This window comes from Lygodium microphyllum, chromosome 28, assembly GCF_053477565.2.
Source record: "Lygodium microphyllum isolate KBCC chromosome 28, Lygodium_microphyllum_v1.1.10, whole genome shotgun sequence".
Lineage (NCBI taxonomy): Eukaryota > Viridiplantae > Streptophyta > Polypodiopsida > Schizaeales > Lygodiaceae > Lygodium > Lygodium microphyllum.
In genome coordinates, this window is record NC_141162.1 from 29863064 (window position 1) to 29888412 (window position 25349).

Here is a 25349-nt window from a genome sequence, read left to right on the forward strand (position 1 = left end):
ACACTAACATAGCCTGCAACATTTCCAAACAGATTCCTTGTCAACAATGTATGCATCATATCAGCATGTTTTTTATGGAATAACCGAGCAGTCAAATCAAGACGATCATAAGTAGTCTGTCCAAGCAACAAAGCATTAGTTATCTCTAACCACTTTGGATTACATGTCATCGTTATAAACAGATCAGTTTTTCCCTTACTTCGCACTATAGCCATGGCATCCTGATACAACTAATACATGTGTCTTGGCCCACCAGTAAAAGAAGATGGCAAAACCACCCTTTTTCCAATAAAGGCACCAATAATCCCCATGGACCCATCATCCGTCACTCCCACCATATCTGCTAAGCCCTTATAAACTTCTGAGCACAAAACTAATTGATTTTGACGATACCAAGCTAACCTACATTGCTCTATACTACAATAAGCATCAACAATAAATTGTTGCAACAATCGGCCACCTCGCAACATGCACACCTCAGTGTCCTCACGCACTTACAGTCGAAATGCATAAAATTGCATCTGAGTAACATAGTCCTTATTAGACAATCCATGTATATTAATTGGAACATTAACACCAATGTAAGGTACCTTTACATGCCAACCATCATCACCCATAGGAAAAAGAAGAATGTATAGCATTGGCATATATGCCCTATGCAAGTTTGAAATAACAATACATCGTCCATCTCGACTATAAACATGTATGTCTCGACGATCAAGAGTATTCTCATCGCCTTGTCCTGGCATGATAGTTGCAACCGCCACTGGAGCTGAATATTGTCTACTAGCATGTTGAACCCCAAAAATAGTCATTCTCAAATCATGCAAGGGATTATTTTGCAATTGCATACCCATGGATCTAAAAGCTTGTGCATGTGCATTGTGTTGATGCATCATAGAATGAAGCTCCCCAAGCAAGTTTGGCAATAAATTAGGCATAACATCCAACCGATTAGATAACTCATGCTCAGTATCATAAACATAAAGTTGTGCAAATCTTGGCCTTTCCTATCGTTGCACATTAGGAATCAAAGGGCCTATAGATGATAAATGGAGCCATGCACTCTAAAGGTATAAGAATTTCCCACAACAGACAAAATCTCATCAACATTGGCACCAAGCGACACAAATACAAGAGCACTATTATATGCTCGTATATTATTTGTAAATACTCTGCTTTGAGGATGCATACCATGCAACAAATCATGCAATAGTTGTGGTGGATATTGCAATCGTGGCAACATTACTTTTCCATTTCGACAACAATGTTTACCAAACAAAACTGACCCCTGCACTTGAGCCTCACATCTCCACAATTTAGCTAAACATCGCTCACACATCTCAGAAAGACTCCCCATGGAATGCACAATCCGGTCTTGAAATAGCAATATTGTAGTTGCAGGATGAATATCCATTGCAGGCAAAGCATGTAAAATGGAGCAAAAACCCCCATTTCAAGCACTAAAGGTTGGAGCATTATTGACACGTGACTCATTAATCACAGCATTTCCTAGGTTTTGGTGATTTTCAGCATCACATTTATAATCATTAGCAAATTGCTGCTCAATCAAACTGTGAAGTCCCTCACGAATCAAGCTATCATGATTTAGAGCCCCTCCTTGCAAAACGTTCCGGCACTCAACTATAGTAGAACACATCTCTTTATACCCCCTTTGGTCATGTCTTGCCATTTGAGCCTTAAGCCTAGCAATTTGTCATCGTCTATATCGTGTAGAGTTGAGTCTATGCCTATGAATACGCAATACGTAATCCCTGCTAGTTCTCTAATTATTTAATCCCATATTATTTGGATTCTCACAAAGCTTGCACATCAAGAGAAAACATGCATTCTTTCAAGCAAAGACTTGATTGGGATTAGTATTTCCAAAAAGACTTAAAAGCAGAATCAATCTAGAATCACATATTTACAAACTCTTGAAAAGAGAAAGAATACACAATCTTATTCCAATCCATAGCAAGTACCTAGACATTGAAACGTATTTTACACAGAATATTACTCTTTGATACGTACTACATTGCAAGACATAATAATTATATCTATAAATAAACTATAGATCAATGTTTACAAACTCTTTAAAAGAGAGAAGAATGCATCACCACCAATAAATTGAACCAAACATTGGAGAGAGAGAGAGAGAGAGAGAGGGGGGAGAGAAAGAGAGGGAGAGAGAGAATATTACAATTAGACCATAGAATTAGAAAATTATACTCACATGCATTACACCATAAAAATGAATAAAGTTATATATCCACATTGTTTGATATGATATCAAGTGTCAAGAAACATATATCACACCACACTGTAGATACCCAATACAGTTTACTCAATTTAGTCTCATTACAAAAAAAGGGAGCACACATTATCACAAAAAAAGTAGTGGCCCAAGCATTTCAATATCTTCATACGCGAGACAACAATAGATCATAACCTTCATCCAAATGTTGAAGAGAGAGACAAAGAGAGATCAAACCTCAAGAAAGGGGTATCACATCGTTACATTAAGACCAATATAAGCTTCACAAAAAGGAAGCACACATCATCACAAAAAAAACATTGGTCCAAGCACTTTCAAGTAAGATATAAGCGAGACAATAATAGATCATAAACCTCAGCCAAGAAAATTCCCCTCAATTGGGACCGTTCATTTGACGACTCAATTGTTGTAGCAAGGCATTGAACCTATTAACATTCATTTGGAACTGCAAAAACGGTAGTTGACAACCCCTCTGGCAAATCACAGGCTCGTGGTCATCTCCAAGCTCCCAAAACAATGCCCACATATCATTCAACAACAAATTCATCAACCTACTTGTCTCAGAGACAATTGCTGAAAGTTCCCTCACTTCACCACCCAAACCACTCAAGACTTGTTGAAGAACACTCTGGGTGTGCTTTGTCTCGCACACAACACCATACAAACCCTTAGCTTGTTCATGCAATTTTACAGAGTAAATAGCAAGTGCATGATCGACACGTGTGGATAAACTCGTCTGCAATTCCATCAACTCATTCATCTTGGTCTCGAGGCGTTTAAACTCCAAAAAACTTGAAGTAGCCTTTGGGTTTCTTCGAATCGTTGATGTCCTTGTGGATTTACTAACATGCCCTCCCTGTTGCCTTGCCACTTCTTTCATCTTGCGCACATTAACTTTATTCACTCCATTAAACTCCACATTTTGGCTGCAACAAAATACACAAATGACTATCTCCCCAAAAAGAACACAATACCTTGGTGAAAATACAATTATTAGAAAGAATAACTATCTCCCATACCCATGCGAATGGCTCCAAGCAGGCAAGCGTCAAGAGATGATGTTGTGGTTATTTTCTTTGATTCAACCGAATCAATTGCATTCAATGGAGTCAAATGCACTATGTCTGGAACATCGTCCATAGCTTTGCTTTGTTCCATGATGACTACACGAAACTTTCAATAGAGTATAAGAGTCCCAATAGAGAAATCTCAAAGCCATTGAAGACAAACACATTTCCAACTAAAAACCCTAAATCGAAAGTGTATTGGACTCAAAGACGAAAGAATAGTCATGCACAAACACATGTAAATAATCATGCATGAGCACATGACACTCATCAAATATATAGCCATACCTTACCTCCTCTCCTCCGATGCTCTCTCTCTCTCTCTCTCTCTCTCTCTCTCTCTCTCTCTCTCTCTCTCTCTCTCTCTCTCTCTCTCTCTCTCTCTCTCTCTCTCTCTCTCTCTCTCTCTCTCTCTCTCTTTGTGTGTGTGTGTGTGTGTGTGTGCAAGCCCCCTAATAATACATCTTGCCAAAGGCTCGAATGTGTTAAAGATCCAAAGATGTTCGACGCTTGGTTCAAGCACTTTCATAGATCAACTAATAAACTATTATCATCATCATATCATATCATAATAATAATAATAATAATAATAATAATAATAATAATAACAAACTAAAAATACATATTTATAATATAATACAAGATAATAACTAATAATAACAAAGTTAAATTAACAACCATTAACAAAACTATATAACTATATAATATAACAATAATAATAATGATAATAAAATACAATAATAAAAATATAATAATATAATATAATAATAATAATAATATAATAATAAACAATACGACAACAACAATAATATAAAACAATATCTAATCTAAACAAAATAATACCACAATAAATAAACTATAAACTAACAATAAACTAATAAACAATACAACAACAATCATCATCATCGTTATCATCATTATCATTGTTATTACTATTATTATATTATATTATATTATTATATAAATTATATTATATAAATATAAATATAAACTAATTAGATATAATATCTATCTAAGCGAGACGATAATAAATCAACTAATAAACTATTATTATGATAATAGATCAACATTGGTCCAAGCACTTTCAAGTAAGATGTAAACTATTAAAATGAGATAAAAAAATCTTAATAATTTGAAAGAGATAGACAATGTTTTTTAAAATGGAGATTTTCATCAATCGAATAAAACACAACTCATTTAAAAAGTCTTGCAAAGATTATATATATCAAGCATGTGGCGATTTTCAATTTGGAAGAGATAGATAATGTTTTTCAAAATGGAGATTTTCAAGGACGTGCTTACGCAACGACGACTCATCCAAGTTAACATTGGCAAAAACCTATCTAGATAAACTTTGAAAGAAGCAAATTGCACATCAAAGGCAATGCTCTCGAGTGAAAGGGAATGATCCCACACGATGATTCATCTGGGTTAATATTGCCAAAAACCTATTAAGGGAAACTTTCAAAGAAGTAAGTTGTACATCAAGGGAAACTTTTTCATTCTTGTGAGCAATTAACTCACATACGCCATCCTCTATACGACCAGCACTGCCAATAAGATCTTTCATCTTCCATCATGATCAATATCCAAGGATCCAATACATGGCCAATACTTTCGGACATGTTTATATATCTCCCCTATGTAACCCTTGATTTCTTCCAACTCATCATGTATCCTCACCCCATCACAAAGGTTTCCTTCGTATTTCTCCTCCAAAATTCTCCCAATCCTTTGTAGACGGCTATCAATGCTCTCACCAAGAGAAACTGAAGCCCTTTGACGTCAAAATAGTGCCTTTACTTGCTTCTCAAGCTGCCCATCCAAGTGATGAATGACTCTCAAAAAATGAACAGAACTTTCATATCCTCCAACATGCCTAAGTGCATGATGAACTGCCTTCTTCCTTATAACCTCTTTCCCTTTGTACACATTCATTTGCACACTGGGAGTGCACTGCACAACATTTGCTACAGACACATTTTTTTCCTCCATGCTACGCAAAACACATGCGTCAATATCAAGGTATATATCAACTATTCTTATCTTATATTAAAAATTAGAAATAGTGGAAAATCCTAGATGACATTAGATTAACTTCTAATGCATTAAATTTAAACATACATGCATTAGACCATATGATTGACTACCATAGAATTTGCTATAGTAAGTAGAATCTAGAGTGAGGTTTCAATTTGTTTATCCCACACATAAGACTCAAGTGGGTCTTCAAGATGCATTTGGATTATTTCAAGCAAATTCTCATGGCTCCCTAGTTGAGAGAAGATTAGGTTTTTTGTCACAATGGATGTATCCAGTCAAGGATCAAAGCCAACGCCACAATGACCAGTGAGTTGGTATTTTAGGTGGTGCACTACAACTATATCATTACTCACTACAATTATAACTAATTATTTTATATTATCACTATTCACATTATTTTATATTAGTGTTATTAGTTTTTTGTATATATATTTATACTAATAAAATAATAATAAACTAAATCAATCAAAATACAATAAAAACTAAACCAACAATTAAAATAATTAAAATAACAATAACAATACCACAATAAACTAACAATAAATGGAATAAAATATAATATAATAACTAACAATAACAAAGTTAAAATAACAACCATCAACAAAACTATATAACTATATAATAATAATAATAATAATAAAATAACACAATTTATTAGTAACAACAACAACAACAATAATAACAACAACAACAATAAACTAATAACAAAAACAATAATAATAAACTATTTAGATATAAACTAAAAATATCTAAACAATAATAAACTAATAACATCATAATCATATCATAACATAACATAATTACTAATAAACTATAACTATTAACTATTAACATAACAATAAAATATAATAATAATAATAACTAAAATAATATCTAACTCTAAATAAAATAATACGACAATAATAAAATAAACTATAAACTAACAATAAACTAATATCATCATCATATCATAATCATAATAATAATAACAAACTAACAATACATATTTATATTTATAATATAATAAAATATAATAACTAACAATAATAAAGTTAAAATAACAACCATTAACAAAACTATATAACCATACAATATAACAACAACAACAACAACAACAATAATAATAATAATAATATAATACAATAAATAATACAATAATAAAAATATAAAAATATAATAATGATAATGATAATGATAATAATAATAAACAAATTAATTAACATTCACATTCATTCACATTGACATTGACATTAACAATTTAACATTCACATTAACATTAACATTCACATTCACATTAACACATTCACATTCACATTAATAAACTATCTAAACAATAATAAACCAATAACATCATAATCATATCATAACATAACATAATTACTAATAAATAAACTATAACTATTAACTAATAATAACTATTAGCTATAACATTAACTATTAACTATTAACTATTAACATAACAAAAAATATATAATAATAATAATAACTAAAACAATATCTAACTCTAAATAAAATAATACCACAACAATAAATAAAATAAACTATAAACTAACAATAAACTAATAAACTAATATCATCATCATATCATATCATAATAACATCATATCATATCATAATCATAATATCATAATCATAATCATCATAACAATAATAATAATATAATAATAATAATAAACTAACAATACATATTTATAATATAATACAATATAATAACTAACAATAACAAATTTAAAATAACAACCATTAACAAAACTATCTAACTATATAATATAACAATAACAATAACACTAATAATAAAATATTACAATAATAAAAATATAATAATAACATAATAATGATAATGATAATAATAATAAAATAATAATAAATTAATTAATTAACATTCACATTCACATTATTCACATTAACATTAAGTATTTATTAAGTATTTAACATTAACATTAATATAATAAACTAATATCATCATCATATCATATCATAATAACATCATATCATATCATAATCATAATCATAATAATAATAATAAAATAATAATAATAATAATAACAAACTAACAATACATATTTATAATATAATACATAATACAATATAATAACTAACAATAACAAAGTTAAAATAACAACCATTAACAAAACTATATAACCATATAATATAACAATAACAATAACAATAACAATAAAATAATACAATAATAAAAATATAATAACATAATAATAAATAATAATAAATATAATAATAATAAACTAATAATAAACAAATTAATCCACATTCACATTCACATTCACATTAACTATTTAATATTCACATTAGCATTCACATTCACATTCATTCACATTGACATTGACATTAACTATTTAACATTCACATTAATATTAACATTAACATTCACATTAACTATTTAACATTCACATTAGCATTCACATTCACATTCACATTATTCACATTTTAACATTAACTATTTAATATTCACATTAATAAACTATCTAAACAATAATAAACTAATAACATCATAATCATACCATAATCATAACATAACATAAATACTAATAAATAAACTATAACTATTAACTAATATAATATTAGCTATAACATTAACTATTAACTATTAACTATCAACATAACAAAAAAATATAATAATAATAATAATAAGTAAAACAATATCTAACTCTAAATAAAATAATACCACAACAATAAATAAAATAAACTATAAACTAACAATAAACTAATAAACTAATATCATCATCATATCATCATATCATAATAATAATAATAATAATAATAATAATAATAATAATAATATAACAAACTAACAAACTAACATTCATTCACATTCACATTAACATTGAGTATTTAACATTCACATTAACTAACATTACTAATAAACTAATATCATCATCATATCATATCATAATCATATAATAATAATAATAATAATAATAATAATAATAATAATAATAATATTATTATTATTATTATTATTATAACAAACTAACAAACTAACATTCATTCATTCATTCACATTAACATTAAGTATTTAACATTTACATTAACTATGATTTAACATTAACATTCACATTAACATCACAAATAATAACATTAACAATAACTTAACTAATTAATGTTAACTATTAACTATTAATAATTAATAATTAATAACTATTAATTAATAACTTAATAACTATATTAATTAATAACTGGTAGCGGCTTGGCAGGGGGGTTGGTGGCAGGAGGTGATTGGCGGGGGGGGGGATGACTTGGTGGGCAACGAGAGGCAATTGGCCGGGGGGGGGAAAGGCGTCAACGAGAGGCGATTGGCGGGGGGGAGGCGATTGGCGCGATTGGTGGGGGAGAGATGACTTGGCGGGAGGTGATTGGCAGGGGGGAAGGGGGGGGAAGGCGGCAGTGGGAGGCGATTGGTGGGGGGGGAAGGGGGATGACTTAGCAGGGGGAAGGGGGGGTGCGACGACAAGGCTTCCCTCCTTGACACGACAACTCTGAGAGAGAGAGAGAGAGAGAGAGAGAGAGAGAGAGAGAGAGAGAGAGAGAGAGAGAGAGAGAGAGAGAGAGAGAGAGCACCTTCACGAAGCTCCCCACAAACGACGAACAAAGCTCTCTTGAACCAAGATCCTCCCCACGAACGAAGACGAAGCTCTCCTGAACCAAGCACCTCAATGAACGAAGCCTTCTCCACCCTGCATCTCGATCTATATCTAAGTTCATCCTCATCATGAGAAAGGGAGGACGTGAAGACGTGGGCCATTAAAGCCACCTCAACCCCCCATGCATGCATGCAATTCAAATTCAAATGAAGGTTCGGGAGAAAAATGGAGGCTTGGGAGAAAAATGAAAGTTCGGGAGATAATTGAACCTCCAGCCAAAATAATAAGAAAGAATAGATTACAACATAGGTCTAACCGATCGCATTCCAACAAGCATCTCCTTTTGGGCCTTCTTTGCGGACCCAACTCCTTTGACCTCGTATGTAGTGAATTCATGACAGGTAAACATTTGATTGCATTTCATATGCCATTTTTGGTGGTAGGCTTCAATGGGCAGGAGAGGCTCCATTAAGATGCAAATCGGCTTATGGAAGCGAAGGGAGGGGTCCTTAGAGATGTGCGATACCTAAGTCCGTTGATGTGGGGATGTAGAAAATGGAGTAAAGGTATGGTAGCCACATAGTTTGCACCCACATGTGTTTCACCTCGCAGAGCATTGTCGAAGCTAGCTACACTTCTAATAAGCAAAACTTGGGGGATTTCTTAGACCATGAATCTTACGATCGGCGTAGACTAGAGTTGACAATGGCTTGTGTAACTCAACAATATTAATATCTCCATAAAGGACTCAAAGCCCTCACACATGAGGTATCATAGTTTAACTATTTTCAAACGTGGCATAACCAATTCCTGGCATTCAACCATTCGTTTGAACGATGGTTCATCATGTGCGAGAGGCCCTTCACCTGCCTCATGAGCGATCGGTCCTCGAAAAACAGAAATGCAAACCCCACCTTTAAAATTTGGAATATCACCTTCGAATTTGCAGTTACAACATTGAAGGTGATATTTTAAAAACCAAAAAAAGTGCCCCTCGAACACTTAATATTTAATATTTAAGCTTCCTGAAATGAGGGCAAATTTTAAGTTTCGTTTCTGCGCCGAACACGTGAATTTCGTGGAGATTTGGCAGACAAGCGGGAAACGCCAGAAGTTCCTTTGCATTTGGCCTTCAGGGTGGGCGCCCAGGCCCTAAAATATATTAAAATTATATTCCAGCAAATGAAGAGGATCGGGACGAGACGAGTCCATTTGCGATGATTTGCGCGTCCGAGTCCGAGCAAGAGAGTCGAATCTCGATGGGTGGCCAGCAAGTTGTAAATACCCTCTTTTTTCATATAAATATATATTGCTTGCCTCGCTCCTTCATCCGTCCCTCTTTTTTCATATATATATATATATATATATATTGCAAGTTGCCTGCAAAAGCAAATAAAGGCTGCTCCAAATAGGATCTCCTCCGTAGAGGGACAAACATTAATTGTTTTCAGGATCTCCTCATTTTATCTTTTGTTTGCACATTGAAGTATGGAATTCTCCTTATTTAAAATTCTATTGATGTACCACATGACAAGACGAGCTATTGTTTGAGTTTCTTGTCCACATCTACCACATAGTCGATTCCCTATCCCAATTGTTAGCCCTTTTACTAGCCGAGAAGGCTTTGTGGATTGTTAACTATTGTAGCCAAGAGATCTGTTGTCCTTGAGTGGATCTCTTCCATACACTCTCTCAACTTATAATCCCCTTGTTTGTTTGTACAATCTCAATGCCACCGTTTGTTTCACTTTTGAGTCAATTGCTGAGAATTGGATTCTTGTTAGGAGGGGTTTATTTGGGGTCCAGCAAAAAACCTTTGATGTTAAAGCTAAGTTGGAGTTTAAGGGCCTACTTTATGTCTTGGGACTTCCAATATATACACACACAACTACATGCACGCAGACATATGTATATATATTAATGTGAGAGAGAGGGAGAGAAAGAGACAGATTTTTAGTGATGATAGTTTGGAAAGAGAGGTGCCTTTTTCAAATTAATGTAGGAGAGGCCCAAAAGTAGTATTATAGTATTATAGGAGACTGTGCTAGAAATTGCCCTCTTCTTTAGCTTAAAAATTTTCTAGCAATCTCTCTTATAATACTACCTTAGACGCTCTCTTATATTAATAGCCTTAGATCTTTATCCACACACACACACACACACACACTCTCTCTCTCTCTCTCTCTCTCTCTCTCTCTCTCTCTCTCTCTCTCTCTCTCTCTCTCTCTCTCTCTCTCTCTCTCTCTCTCTCTCTCTCTCTCTCTACTACAATACTATATTTGGGTCTTTCCTACACATTAATAGCTTTGAATTTTTATCACAACACATACACATGCACATACATAATCTCTCTCTCTCTCTCTCTCTCTCTCTCTCTCTCTCTCTCTCTCTCTCTCTCTCTCTCTCTCTCTCTCTCTCTCTCTCTCTCTCTCTCTCTCTCTCTCTCTCTCTCTCTCTCTCTCTCTCTCCTATTGGTTTTAAAAAATTCACAAAAGAGAGAACTGCTTTTTGTTTATATTCACAAAGTATCCATCTACTATATCTCACATTAAAACATATTGCAAATACACATATAATATGATATTCCTAGCTAGTAATTATTTTTTATCTCTTCTCTCTCATTGAAATTTATTTTAAAAATTCCTTCTCCCCTCTTCTCTCTCATCAATATATATATATATGTATATATTCTCTCTTTCTCTCTTGACTCTATTAAGTCCTTAGAGAGAGAGAGAGAGAGAGTTACCAAAGATATATATAGTGAGAAATCAAGATAAGGACCATGCACAAACACACATATACACATAGAGAGAGAGAGACATACACATATATACTACTTAATTTATTACTTAGTTAATAACTTAATTATTAATTATTCTTTATTAATTAATAAATAGAAATATAAAAAGGGAGAGAGAGAAACAAAGATCAATGAGAGAAGGAGAAAGCGAGGAGAGAGAGAGAGAGAGAGAGAGAGAGAGATTATATGACTTGCTTTTAAAAAAATTTCCATCAAGAAGGGGGTTGCTAGTAACCCATCGAGAAGGGGATAGCTAGCATCATCCCCTTCTTGTGAAAAATAAAAAATTCACAAGTCTCCTCCATCATTTCCTTGAAGGGACTTGTGAAATTTTGTCACCTGAACAGAGGATTGTGAGCAACCCCTTCTCTGCAAAGAAAAATTTTCACAAGTCCTTTAGAAAAAAAATTTAATGAATAAAGGGCTGTTGACAATCCCTTTTCCCATCCGGAAAAAAATTCATAGTTTCCCTCAGAGAGATGAAGGGGGCAACTTCTGAATTCTTTTTCATCGGGAAGGGGTTAGCAATCCCTATTCGATGAAAAAAAAAATATCTCCTTGGAGAGATGATGGAGGGGTATTGTGATTTTCCTTTTTTCTAGAAGGGGTTACCAACAACCCCCTTCCTAATGGAAAAAAATTCGAAGCAAGTCACATAATCCCTCTTGCCCATTTTTAATGAGAAAACTACTATAATATTGAAGTGGACAAAGATTTGTTCTTCTGTTTCACATAGGAGATAAAGAGAATTTTAAATCAGATGATGATATTGAGTCTTAGAAGTCGTGCAAGTTAGTAGCATGGAGACTTCTCTATAGGTATAACTTGGTATCCTTCTATAGAAATATATTTGCAATGTTATCTTATCAATGTGTTCTCTATAATGAGCGGGATACATAGGAATTAGGGGTTAGACACCCAGTCACACTAACTAGGGTATATAAGGTGTAAGAGTCCCAGTTTAGGGAAACCAGTTATTATCAAGAATATACTCTTCATCTCCAACTTCCATAGCTTCCTCCTCCTTTCTCTCCTATTTTCTGTCTTTCTCTCTCCTCTTCTAGTCTTCCTTTCTCTTCTTCTTTCTCTCTTTCTCTCTCTTTAGCTCATTCTCCTCTAAGCTTCATTCATTAGTATTAGAGCATCAGGCTTTGGCCCTCTTCCTCTTTCTCCCTTTTCAAATTCCAAACTCTAGTTACTCAGGTTATAGGTAGAGGTACAGCAGGAAGAACCATAGTTAGTCTCAGCTTTTTGGAGCAAGCAGAAGCTATGACTGGAGACTCATATATATTTGGAGGTAAAATGACTGACTTAGTAGGTCGTCACTCCTTTTCATGCAAATTTTAGGGGTTCCATGCGAAGCTTAGAGACTCGGGAGTTAGAAGAGGTTAAAAATCTCAGTTAATTTTTTGCTTCAGCCCTCCTTCTCTCCCTTCTCATGCAAGTTGCCATGGTTGCCAGCCCCAAAAATCTCCAAGAACTTACTCTAGCCTGCCCCAAACCACCATCCAACAATGAAACATTGTCCCTGGCACCATCAGCTTGAGATCGAGTATAGTGGAGTGGAGGGTTGCTACTCCTTGAGGCCTACAGAGAGTAGACCCCACAAATTTTGACACATTTTGCGCTGGCTTACCCTACCTGCCCCATCCCTCTTGTTGCTTTCTTGCTGCTCTTTGTTGCTCTTGGCCACCTCAGGGCACTCCTTCAGTACTCTCTCTTTTCCCCTCTTGGCATTCTTGGCCCTGAAATAAACCTTGGATAGTAGCTTGACAGTTTGGAAAACCATGGATTCTTCACCTGGAGCTATCTCAACTATTAAAGCTCAACCCAAGCCCTCTCCCACCCTTGAAATCCTAGCCCCCAAGAGCTCCTTCAATCACTCTTGACCTCTCTTATCGGATTGGAGACATGGACAAGCAAAGAACTCTTTGGGGATAGCCATGAAAGCTATCTTTGCAGCTTTCCATCATTGAAGGTTAAGCTTAATACAAGCTCAAAAGTCCCCATCATTAGTGGAATCATTCGAATGCTTGAAGGTTTTGTCCATTGAAGTGCTCCAACCAATTGGGCTTGCTTGATGGAGAAATTGGTATCATATTGGATTATGCTTCAACTATCTTCCCCAAATAGTGAAGAGGTATGTCAATCTGATCTTAATCTCTCATCTTAATCCACTTGCCAAGTTAAACTCCTTTTGTTGGATAGATTAAGGTTGCATAGGTTTTATTAGTTCACTCCTTCATTGTACGCATGTGCCTACTGAAATCAATATCTCGTTTGCTTCCAAATGCATCATGATTAATGCCAAATCAATTGCATTTTTCGACCTTAACTCCTTCTTGATCTTGTGTGCTTTGGATTAATCCCAAGTGAGTAATAAGCCTTTGTAAAGAGGTAAGTAGCAGCCAATGAGTCACTAGACTTCCAAGGTAATCCTATCCAAGCTCTTGTTCATCCTTGCACCTGATGAAACAACCCAATGTTTCCTTTCCAATGCATCTCATGTTGATTTCTTAATAAAAATGACTGCCATGTATACTTTGGCTAAGGAAAAAGGCCGATGCCAAGTGAGGTGATAAGACAAAAGAGAGGTGTCCCTCCTTTACCACTTAAGACCCTGAAGGGGTGCACAACTTAGCCTGTAGGAAATTTTGCCCACCTCACGGTGATCCAAATCCTGATACTTGTATGCAAGCTTAGGTACTCTCCTATGGTCACCACAATTCTCGATGAAATAATCCCTTTGGACACCCTTTCAGTGTTTATGGTGCCCTTGCATGACACTTGAAGTGTATGCCGTTAGAAGTGATGTATGGTATTAAGCTCAACTTATGCACTGATGACAAGGAAGATGGACATGTAAATGTACTTGGGATTGTGATCAGTATACTCAATATGCTATTTATGATGTTTCTCAGGCCCCTCAGTCAATGAGCCATCCATACAGTGCATTTGCATCAAGGGATGGACAATGTTTTTAGTCACAGTCAATTAGGACACTAATAAAAATTCAATTACAAAAACTCTATATTATAGCTAGGAGTGAATCGTATAATTCATGAAGAGGGATTTTTCCCCTCTGATTTGAATAAAAAATCTCTCCAATTGGATCTACTTATGAAGTTGGTGAATCCTCTATTGCTCATGAAGAGCCTCTATTGGGCTCCCCCATCAACCATGTAGGTAACCCTCCAGTAAGGCCCTCTCCCACCTTTGGTAGAAGCTCCCCTATTCTCCCTCGAAGCCCCAATGAAACTTATATGAATCCGCCCCATCATGGACAATATGGTATTAAGGGCAAGCATGGCAATTATGGGCAGCATGGCTATAATGGGAAACATGGTATAAATGTACAACATAGTATATATGGACAACACGACCCTCATGATCTCTATGACAAGATTCTACTCACTAAGTACAATGGACAATCTCCCTTCCCATTAGACTTGGAGGAATATTTATCCACATATGGTGGTGCTATATCAATCGAGAGAATCATCAATTCATTGATTGGAAAGACTTAAAAATGCATATGGTTCAAGTATTTGTATCTTCTATGGAAAAGGAGCGGTTGGCAAGATGATGGTAAACTCTTGACTAACGTAATCTCACTGAGAGTACAAAAATCAATTTATGAACTTAACCATGCATGTGGAGAGCATTAATGATGATGCCAAATTGCATAAGTATATCTATGGGTTGGAATCGAGCCTATCGGTGGATGTCATAGCTCAAAAGCCTACCACACTATTTGATGCAATGGAATTGGTTGAAAGATATGCAAGGAAGTACCATAAGAATGAAAGTTTTCAGCAAGGTTATGGATAGACCCATACCCCTTTGAGATCAGTCCCATATGGAGGTGGTTTTAGAGGCAATTCCACGCCTTATAGTAATCCCAAAATACCCACTTACCCCCCCTTCCATGTTGAAAGAAAATAGGGCACTTTTGGGACAGTATTTGACTCTAATGCTGAGAGAAAGTATACTGAAAATAAACACTCCACTGCATCACTTTCCAATGGATCCAGTGGTCAATGGTTCATTTTACTAGATGTTGTAAAGGAATGGAAGGAAAAAGGCCTATATTTTAGATGTGGAGATATGTACATTGCCGACCATGCCTCCAAGTGCCCTTACAAGATAGTCAAGGTCAAGGTTCATTGCATGTATATAATGGAATCTAACACCATATTGGGGAATATGTGAATTTCCCATAAGTTTGGGACACGTGGTCAAATCTTTGGATTTGTCATAACTTGAACACTATAACTCCAAATCAAGTGCTCTATAACTCAATAGATTTCATTTTTCAAGCACTTTCCAATGATAGGTCATATCATATGGTTTTGAGAAACTTATGGGTATATTATCCAGGTGCCACCTTTTTAGTATTCAAAAAATGGGAATTGGGAGATTCCCAAACTCACTAATATTGTGTTCGGATGTGGATCACGAGTAGTTCTATGACTCGGAGAATGGATTCCCCTTTGACACGGGTGGTTGTCCATCCCATGCACTTGAATTCACATCCCACATGACTACCACCTCCCTTTGCTCCATCTCCTTGGATGCTTGGATTGGTTCTCTGAGCCCCAATACCTTGCACATTCAAGGCAATATTCATGGGGAGCATGTCTTTATCCTTGTGGATAGTGGTAGTACTCACAATTTTGTCAATAAATTAGCCATTGACCAATTGAGACGCACCCTTACGGAATTACAACGCCCCCCTAAAAGTTTAAGTAGCAAATGGAGAGGAAGAAATCAGCACACATGTATGTCCCACACTCCCCCTATGCTTGGTTAAAAATTATGTGGCATTGGTTGATCTAATTTCCTTGGATATGGGCCCCATGGATGTTGTATTCAGTTGTGATTGGTTGAAACAATTGGGAAAAAATGCTATGGACTTCTCTTAGCTCTATATGGAGTTTTGGATACATGGACAACTCATCCGCTTAGAGTAAATTCAAGACAATGCTGATATTCAGCTCATTAAAGCAAAGCAACTCAAACGGAAGTTTAAGAAATGCTCACAAATCTTTGTCTTGCACTTGAATAATAAAAATTCAGATCATCCTTCCAAAGCATCTAAGGATTCAGCCTTGCAGGCCTTACTTGAGGAGTACAATGATTTATTTCAATTTATTTCACATGTCTACGATCCTTCCCCTTGAGAGGCAAATGGACCACCCACTTGATTTAGAGTCCCATTCCAAGCCAGTGTGAATGAGCCACCTTATACACTCTCCAAGTGTGAATGTGGAGGTTGCGAAGCAAGTCAAGGAGTTTCTTGAGATGGATTTCATTGAACCGAGTTCTTCCCTTATGCATCCCCTGCCATGTTAGTCAAAAAAAGAAAGATGGCTCCTTTTGCATGTACATCAACTACAAAGACTTGAACAAAATCACAATGAAGAACCGCTATCCCATCCCATGGATTGATGACTTGCTAGATGAGTTGAGAGGGGCATGCTTTTTAACTAAGATTGATCTACGCTTGGTCTAATGCTAGATCCATATGAGAGAGGGTGATGAGATCGAAACGGCTTTCAAGACTGATCATGGACTCTATCATTTTCTAGTGATACCTTTTGGATTGACTAATGCCCCCGTTACATTTCATAGCCTCATGAATAAAATCCTTCACCCCTTCATGTTCAAGTTTGTGCTCATTTGTCTTTGATGATATCCTCATTTACAGCGAGTCATAAGAGGAAGGGTGTTTGATATATTGAGAGCGCATCAAATCTTTGCCAAGAAAAGTAAGTCTATCTTCATGTAGACATATGTGGAGTACTTGGGACACATTGCTAGTAAAAATGGCATATAAGCTCATCCTTAGAAGGTGCAATGTGTTAAGGACTAGTCCACTCCATCTATCACTACTTCATTACATGGTTTCCTTGGTCTCTTCTTGTTTTATAGACGTTTCATTAAGCAGTATGCCACTATTGCAGCACCTTTGACTGATCGACTAAAAAATGGATCTTTCTTTTGGGATGCCACTATTGATCATAGCTTCAAACATTTGAAGGAAGTGCTCACTTCAACCCCCATCATCGTATGCCCTGATTTCTCCAAGATCTTTATCATTCATTGTGATGCTAGTGGCAGGGATATTGATGTGGTCTTGTTGTAAGAGCATGGTGTGATTGCTTTTGAGAGCCACAAGCTCGATGACATGGAGATGTAAATGAATAAGTATGACTAGGAGATGTTGGCTATCCTCCATGCTATTAAGAAATGACACCACTATTTGTATGGCAATCACTCTCAAAGTAAAGAGTGACTATCATTGTTCTTGACTCAGTCTACTTTAACTCCTAAGAAAAGGAGATGGGTGGCGACATTGCAAAACCATGATTTTGACATTTCTCACACTCTCAGGGCAAAGATAATATCATGGCTGATTGACTCTCTCGGATGTGGACATGCAGAGTATCCTCCATTTTAGGGTTGCATAGTGATTGGATTGAGGATCTTCAAAAAGCTTATTTGTTGGATGAGGACTTCAGCCACATCTTCCAAAAATTACAGCATGGGGTCATGGCTGAAAACTCGAAATATCACCTCAAGCATGCTCTTATTTGGTCCCATGGCAAGATTGTCATCCCCCACACTTCTCCTTTCACACAGAAGATCATGGAAGGGATGCATTATTGCCCCACTATTGGTCACTTGGGTGTTTTCAAAACATATGATAGGATTGCCAAGAGCTTTCATTAGAAAGGCTTATGGAGGGATGTCAAGGATTTTGTGACTAAATATGTTCCATACCAATAGAACAAGGATAGCACGCTTAGGCCCATTGGCCTCTTGCGGTCCCTTCCTATTCCTGAAGGTAATGGACATATATTAACATGGACTTCATCATGGGCCTCCCCGTTACCAAGAAAGGATGGAATAGTATATATGTGGTAGTTGATCGCCTCACCAAAGCTGCCCACTTTATCTCCACTAAGACACAATACAATGCTTCTTAAGTGGCCACTCTATTTATGGAGTATGCCTTCAAGTTGCATGACTTGCCACAAGTCATACTACACGATCAAGATGCTAAGTTTATGAGCGACTTTTGGTAGAAAAATTTCATATCTATGGGCACTAAGCTTGCTCCATCCATTGCATACCACCCCCAGACAAATGGCCAAACTGAAAGAGTAAATAAAAGGCTTAAGAAATACTCATGACACTTTTTCCATGATGTACAACATAGTTGGGATACATGGCTTCACTTGGTTGAGTTTACCTATAACAACTCCACCCACTCTAGCATCAGGGTTTTCCCTTTTGAGGCATTATACGGGTATAAGGTTCCCCTCCCTACCATCTTATTCAATGATAAGTTCAACCCTCAGAGCAAAGCCGAGTTGGATTGCATGCAGGCCCTGCTTTAACAATGAAATTGAATCTTCAAAAGGCACAAACTCACATGAAACTCTATGCTGATAAGAAAAGAAGGCATTTGGAATTCCAAGAAGGGGAGCTAGTCCTCTTGAAAGTACCTAAGTCCCATTATTCCACTCTCAAAGAGGGCAACAATAACAAGCTGGCCCACTGTTTCTATGGCCCCTATCGGATCCTTGGGAGAGTTGGTGAATTGGCCTATTGATTAGAGATTCCCTCTACCACCAAGATTCATAATGTGTTTCATGTTAGCCCTCTAAAGCCCTTCATTGGCACCTTAGTGGACTATGTGGAAGAACTCCACCCATAGACGAAGAAGGTATCATTTAGTATATCCATGAGGCAATCATTGGGCAACAAGATAAGCACTTAAGATTTGGATCCATCAAGGAGTACCTCATCAAATGGTAATGCCAACCCCTCGAAGAAGCCTCCTAGTGCCCAACCACTATTGTCAAATGAATTTCCTCACCTCCAAGATGCCCAACGCGCTAAAGACTATCCAGTTATGCCCCCTTTTGACCACACCACCTTGCCTGCAACAGGCTACACATTGTCTTAGAACAGTTTTGTAATTGTCCAAATCTCAACTATGTGTTTTCTACATGGGCTAAATGTGCATGTCATAAGCTCCATTTCAACATGCAATACACCCATTTGGAATAGCTTATCAAAAGTTATGACAATTTTACCTTAGCAAGCCTGTCCTAGACAACATGCTATCTCTAGTCTTTACCCACCTATTTTCATTATAATGTGGCTCAAAGTAGTATTCTACACCCCACTCCTCAAGCCCAACTATCACTACCCTCCAGTAGTCTTTGTTTTTTATTAAGGTGTAAGAGTCCCAGTTTAGGGAAACCAGTTATTATCAAGAACATACTCTTTACCTTCATCTCGAGCTTCCATGGCTTCCTCCTCCTTTCTCTCCTGTTTGGGGTATATAAGATGTAAGAGTCCCAGTTTAGGGCAACCAGTTATTATCAAGAACATACTCTTTACCTTCATCTCAAGCTTCCATGGCTTCCTCCTCCTTTCTCTCCTCTATTCTATCATTCTCTTTCCTCTTCTAGTTTTTCTTTCTCTTTTTCTTTCTCTTTCTCTCTCTTTAGTTCATTCTCCTCTCTTCTCTTAGCTTCATTCATTATATTCTCCATATATAATAGAACTATGAATGGCAAGTTTATTTAAGGATTAGGTGGACTTGAAGGAAGAGTAGCTCATGTATAAGGATCACTAGCTTGAGTTGCAATAGAATGAGGTGTATCAGAGATGAAATATCTTCCTTGACTATCTAAAGATAAAATTCCCTCCAATGAGAAGGTATTATATAAAAAATAATAGAATAAAAAGAGGTATAAGAGATATAAGAATCCAAATTCCTGATAAGTAATTCCACATGAATTCTTTAGAATATGTGGCACTTTTATGTCTTCTTCTAAAGAGATAATGGCTAATATTAGGAAAGTGATACCATTGGTGCATTTATTCTTGTAACTCATTCTTCAAAATGGAGTCAAGGCGAAGCCAAAATTTCTAAGATATTTTGATGATATTAATTAGCCACATACTTTAGCTAGAAATTTTACATGAATTCTTTAGAATATGTCACACTTTTATTTATTCTTCTAAAGAGACAACGGTTGATCATAGGAAAGTAATACAACTAGTGCATTTATTCTCATACCTCATCCTTCAAGAAGGAGATAAGGTGAAGCCACAATTTCTAAAATATTTTGATGATAGTATTATAAAAGAGAATGCTAGAAATTGGTCTCTTCTTTGGTTTAAAAACTTTCTAGCAATCTCTCCTATAATATTACCTTAGACCCTCTCCTACATTAATAGCCTTGGATCTTCATCCACACACCCACACACACTCATACACACACACACACACACTCTCTCTCTCTCTCTCTCTCTATATATATATATATATATATACACCACAATTTCTAAAATGCTAGAAATTGGCCTCTTCTTTGGTTTTAAAATTTTCTAACACTCTCTCCTATAATATTACCTTAGACCCTCTCCTACATTAATAGCCTTTGATTTTCATCCACACACCCACACACACTCATACACACACACACACACACACAATGGCTAATATTAGGAAAGTGATACCATTGGTGCATTTATTCTTGTAACTCATTCTTCAAAATGGAGTCAAGGTGAAGCCAAAATTTCTAAGATATTTTGATGATATTAATTAGCCACATACTTTAGCTAGAAATTTTACATGAATTCTTTAGAATATGTCACACTTTTATGTATTCTTCTAAAGAGACAACGGTTTATCATAGGAAAGTAATACAACTAGTGCATTTATTCTCATAACTCATCCTTCAAGAAGGAGATAAGGTGAAGCCACAATTTCTAAAATATTTTGATGATAGTATTATAAAAGAGAATGCTAGAAATTGGTCTCTTCTTTGGTTTAAAAAATTTCTATCAATCTCTCCTATAATATTACCTTAGACCCTCTCCTACATTAATAGCCTTGGATCTTCATCCACACACCCACACACACTCATACACACACACACACACACACTCTATATATATATATATATATATATATATATACACCACAATTTCTAAAATGCTAGAAATTGGCCTCTTCTTTGGTTTTAAAAATTTCTAACACTCTCTCCTATAATATTACCTTAGACCCTCTCCTACATTAATAGCCTTGGATTTTCATCCACACACACACACACACACATACATATATATATATATATATATATATATACATATATACATATATATATATATATATATACATATATACATATACACATATATATACATATATACATATATACATATATATACATATATACATATACACATATATATACATATATACATATATACATATATATGTTGAGATATCGAGCTCCACTTGTGATAGGCAACGGTGACCGTTGTGCATTTATGTCACCGACTTGTCAGTTGCAGATGCGGTTGGTACACCGCCCATGAATAATAGCTAGATGATAGCTATCCTTATCTACTCTAGTTTGTGGCTCAGTTAGTATGCCACCTTAGTTAGTTGAGTTTGGTTTGAGACCCATATATAGGGTTCTTCTATTTCTATGTACGAGATTTCTTTTTAGCTTACACAACTAAGAAGAGAAAAACTGTTTTCAGCCTCCACCTGTGTGTGTATTCCCCCATTGTGCAAGCAAGAAAGCTACAAGTGAGACTCCTTCCTTCTCTCCCACAATCTTGACATGGTATCAGAGCCTTGTTCGTGGTAAGGAGCTCAAGAAAGCAAGCCAAGTTTGCGGTGTTCTGGTAAGAGGACCAGTGTTGCTTTCATTCTTCTGTTTTGGGAGCAAGTCTCTGCAGCAGGTAGCACAGCCGAAAAGTGCAAGAGTGCATTGTCTCAGGTTGAGCCATCCTTCGCGGTGAAGCAAGAGGGCAGTATATGCTGCGGGAGAGGGCTTTAGCCCGTGGTGACCCTGTTTTTTTTATTTGAGGCCATTTCGGGGCCTGTTTTGGAGGCGAAAGTTTTTTGCACGCACTCAGGAAAAGGCCCAGGTTTATGCTGTGCGACCATTGTTCTACAGGTCGGTGAAAAGTTACTGTAGAAATTGCATCGTATGTCTGTGCGGCGCATAGACATTGGGAGTTATAGAATCATCCTTGTTGCGTGTTGATGCAAAATCGTCACTAGGAAGTGACTATGTGGTCAAATACCACTTTCGTTAGTTTTGCAGATTTGCCCTTGTGAGGCTGAAGCTGTGTCCTTTGCAGTGACAGAATTTTTTGCAGTGTTCTGTAATGGCGTCTGATTCTCTTTCATAGATTGTCACTGAAAAGCTTGACAAGAACAACTTCCAAGCATGGAAGTTTAGAATGACGAATTTCCTTATGGGAAAAGGATATTGGGAATTTGTTGTAGGAAATGAAGAAGAACCAGTTCTTCTTGATGTTCCCAATCAACAGCAAATGCAGGCATTTAAAGCATAGCATGAGAGAGCCAGTAAAGTTATGTACTGCCTGTCTATCAACATTTCAGACTCTATGATTGTGCATATTCAAGATGCAAGTACGCCAAAGGAGGCATGGAATACTTTGTCAAAAATGTATAACACAAATACGCGAGCCAGGAAAATGTAGCTCAAGCAAGAGTTGCATAATGTGCAAAGAGAAAATATGAGCATCAATGACTACCACATGAAGGTGAAGAAGATTGCAGATGCACTTGCTTCCATTGGATCGCCAGTGGAAGATGATGATTTAGTTTCTGTGACCTTGAATGGTCTAGGAAAGGATTATGCACAGTTCCGAACATCCATTTCCGTCCGTGAAAGATTTCTTGATTTTGAGGAGTTGATTGCTCTTCTAATTTCTGAGGAGCAGAGAAATGGTGGTGCATCTTCTTCAGGAGAAACTTCAAAAGAAGCTGTCTTCTACTCAAATGCTGAAAGAGGTAGAGGTAGAGATAGAGGAGGCCGATCTGGAGGCTGTGGTAGAAATCAGAATATGCAGCAAACTAAAGAAAACCAGTCCTATGGAGGAGGACGTGGTAACTCTAGAGGCAGGGGGAGCCAAAGAGGTCGTGGTGGATGGCAAAGAGGCCAAAATGCAAACAGCAATGTTGAATGCTACTACTGTGGTAAAATGGATCATATGGCTAAAGACTGCTATAAAAAGCAGAATGTCATCATGAATGGAAAATTGCAACAAGGAAATTATGCATCTTCTAGTAGACAGGGTGATGACAGAAATGAGCATTTGTTTATGGTGCAGCACATGAATAATTATGTGACAAGTACAGAAGAAAGCAGCAATGTATGGTATGTTGACTCAGGTGCATCAAACCGCATGACAGGTCATACAGAATGGATGGAGGATCCAAGGAAAATGGAAAAACCTGGATTTGTGGAGACTGGTGATGATACTGCACATCCTATTGTGCAGATTGGAAAAATTACTTTGTCTATGCAGGATGGGAAAAAGAAATACATGTCCGATGTATTTCATGTTCCGAATACCACCAAGAATTTGGTTTCTGTTGGTCAAATGGTTGAGCAGGGCTCGTAGGTCAGATTTAATCCTCATGGATGCTTTGTTGAGGATATGAAAAATAAAGGTCGCTTGATAGCAAAAGGAAAGAAGAAGGGCAGAATGTTTACGTTGGATGCAGACATGTCTGAATTGAGTGCAGCAATGTTTGCACATGGGACCGGCGTAGTTGTAGATATTGATATCTGGCATAAACGCATTGGTCATGTTAATGTACATCGACTTAAATCAATGCAGGCCCAAAATATTGTTGCAGGATTGCCTAAATTCAAGGTTGCAGAAATGCATAAGGTATGTGAAGCCTGCCAATTTGGAAAACAGGCAAGGAAACCATTTCCTAGACATGTTCAAGAGAGTAAGAAGCCATTGGAATTAATCCACTCTGATGTCTGGACTACTAAAGCTGCATCTCTTGGAGGCTCTCATTATTTTGTCACTTTTATTGATGACTATAGCAGAAAAGTTTAGGTGTATTTTATGAAAAAGAAAAGTGAAGTTTTTGGGCATTTCAAAACTCTTAAAGCTATGGTTGAAAAAGAAACAGGCCTGCAAATAAAATGCCTAAGGTCAGATGGAGGGGGAGAATACCTCTCAAATGAGTTTGCAAGGTTCCTGCAGGAGCATGGCATAAAGCAGCAATATTCATGCAGTCATACCCCACAACAAAATGGAATTGTAGAAAGGAAAAATAGGCATATTGGAGAGGTATCTCGTGCCATGCTCAATGAAAAAGACCTGCCAGATTTTTATTGGACTGAGGCAGTTGCTACAGTAGTCTACATAATGAACAGGACTCCCACTGCAGCAATACATGGGATGACTCCAGAGGAGAGGTATACTAGTAGGAAACCAGATATTTCTCATTTGAAAATTTTTGGTTGCATTGCCTATGTTCATGTGCCAGATGAGTTGAGATCCAAGTTGGATCCAAAAGCTAAGAAGTGCATCTTTATTGGTTACTCTTTGCAGCAGAAAGGGTATAGATGCTATAGCCCTTCTACTCGTAAGTTTACAGTGAGTAGAGATGTTGTTTTTGATGAGATGAGTAGCTGGTATAAACCAGTAAATGTGATTGATAATGTAGATGCACAAAATGGTAATGTTGCACAGAATTCACAGCA